Raw genomic sequence first — 2,500 nt, forward strand, 5'->3', positions numbered from 1 at the left:
TTTTAGCGTCGTGACTTATACATAACCACACATCAATTACTCTTCAGGAACAGCCATTCATACGTTCCTCTCGCTCCGGCCGCCGCCATCCGCCTCCGCTGCCATTCACGTCCCTCTGCTTATCGATCGTTCTTCCTTTTTTCCCCGCTTCGGAGAGAGAAAGGAAGAGGGAAGAGAAGGAGAGAGAGTGAGAGCAACGAGAGAAATAAATAGAGAGAGAGAGAGAGAGAGAGAGAGAGAGAGAGAGAGAGAGAGAGAGAGAGAGAGAGAGAGAGAAGAGAGAGAGAGAGAGAGAGAGAGGGGGGGAGGGAGGAGAGGGAGGGAGAGAGGGGAGAGAGAGGGGAGAGAGAGAGAGAGAGAGAGAGAGAGAGAGAGAGAGAGAGAGAGAGAGAGAGAGAGAGAGAGAGAGAGAGAGAGAGAGAGAGGAGGGGGGAGGGAGGAGGGAGGGAGGGAGGGAGGGAGGGAGGGAGGGAGGGAGGGAGGGACGGAGAGAGAGGAACAAGAGAGCAAAGCTTTCAAACAAGATTTAGATAGATACAGTTCAATACTAACTTTTTACTATTCACAAATACTGTATTACAAAATTTGATTTCATCTCAACATCCGGCAACTGTTAAACCTCGGAGACTTCAAATTTCAAATAGTTTTTTCTTCTTCGAATTTGCAAAGAATATGCTTAAGCATTGAAAGCAAGTTTGGCATGAAAGAGAGCGAGAGAGAGAGGGCGAGAAAGAGAAACAGAAGGAGGAAAGATAAAAAAGTTGTTATATATATATATATATATATACATATATATAAACATATATATATACAATATAAATAAATATATATAAATATATAATATATAATATATAATATATAATATATAATATATAATATATACACATACACAGAGAGGAGTGAAAAGAGAGAGAGGAGTGAAAAGAGAGAGAAAAGAGAGAGAGAGAGAGAAGAGAAAGACTGAGAAAGAGAGAAAGAGAGAAAGAGGGAGCAAGCAAAATAAGGAACATGGGAACAAAGGCAAACAAGGATTTCAGGATGGAGGGAAAGGGTCTGTCTCACTAACTGTCTCCTTTTTCCCCCTTTCATCAATCTGGTAGGAATGACTGAGTAAAAAAAAAATAATAATAATAATAATAACATAATAACAATAATAAATAAAAAGGGAATAAGGGAGGACCACGACCAGGTGAGGGTGTGAAGGGTGGGAAGAATTAAAAGGACGGGAGTGTACACTATAAGGGAGGGCTGGGGCGAAGGAGGGGGTGTACAGGGGTGAAGTGACAGTGATGAAGACGTACAGCGCAGCCACCTGAAGTGCTAGGGCGGAGGGACTGAGGTGGGGGGGGGGGGGGGTACAGGGCGACTAAGGGAGGTGAATTGGGGAGGGAAAGAGAGGGAGGGAGGAGAGGAGGGAGGGAAAGGGGAGAGAGGGAGAGAGAGAGAGAGAGAGAGAGAGAGAGAGAGAGAGAGAGAGAGAGAGAGAGAGAGAGAGAGAGAGAGAGAGAGAGAGAGAGAGAGGAACAGAATGATAGAGAGAGAAGAGAGAATATTCGCCATGAAGTGTAGGTAAAAGGATAATTGGGGAGGGGGCCGAGATAGAGGAGGTAACGGGGAAAGGGGAAGGGAGAGAGAGGGGAAATAAGGGAGGGTGGAGGAGGAGGAGGAGGAGGAGGAGGAGGAGGAGGAGGAGGAGGAGGAGGAGGAGAGGGAGGTGGAGGGAGGAAGTACCTGAGGGAAATATGAATCGATTATACAGATTTGTTTACTTTCCTTCGCCCCTTCCCTTCCATCGCATTCGCTCTCCACTTCCCACCTCTTTCCTTCCTATCCCTCTTCCCATTTCTACATTTATTCTTCTTTCTTTGTTGTTTCTTTTCTCCAATCGGTTTCTATATCTGTGCTGGCTTCTCTCTTTTTCGATGCTCACTTTCCAAATACTTTTTCTTCTATCGCCTTCTCATTACTTATGTTGAGTCCAAATATTCTACAGAGTGTAGATAAAGCTTCAGAAACGAGCATATTTGCATGTATACACACCCACATGAGTACAAGAACACACACAGAAATACAAACACGCACGCACAGACACACACACACACACACACACACACACAAAATACAAACACAAGGAGCATCTAACAAGGGCTATGATGACACAACAAGCGAGGAGAACTTGGTCCCCTTCCCTCCCTTCTCTCCTTCCTCAGCTCTTGCCTTCCCTTTCCCTCCCATACCCCCCCCCCCCTTGTCTCAACGAGTGCCATCTTGAAGTAACGTTATCTGATCGCCCTCACGACCTTGCTGACGCCCATCCGCATCATTCCTACACGACGCGTCCTTACCGGCCGGGCTGCGTCCGCGTTTTGCTTAGTTGGTTCTTTGTAGGGGTGGCCTCTCAAACACAAGCTAGGGATACATACATACATACATACATACATACACACACACACACACACACATATATACATGTATATACCGGTCTGTCTGTCTGTCTGTC

At 45.7% G+C, this 2,500-nt stretch overlaps 2 protein-coding genes across 3 annotated transcripts in view; both read right to left on the reverse strand.

The window, feature by feature from the left end:
- The window catches only part of LOC125035455 (phosphatase and actin regulator 2-like), a 424,170-nt gene that overhangs the window by 254,175 nt on the left and 167,495 nt on the right, over window positions 1–2,500 (reverse strand). The window lies entirely within an intron of this gene.
- The window catches only part of LOC125035457 (splicing factor, proline- and glutamine-rich-like), a 192,384-nt gene that overhangs the window by 1,586 nt on the left and 188,298 nt on the right, over window positions 1–2,500 (reverse strand). The window lies entirely within an intron of this gene.

The sequence above is a fragment of the Penaeus chinensis genome, chromosome 19 (genome assembly GCF_019202785.1).
Source record: "Penaeus chinensis breed Huanghai No. 1 chromosome 19, ASM1920278v2, whole genome shotgun sequence".
Classification (NCBI taxonomy): Eukaryota; Metazoa; Arthropoda; class Malacostraca; order Decapoda; family Penaeidae; genus Penaeus; species Penaeus chinensis.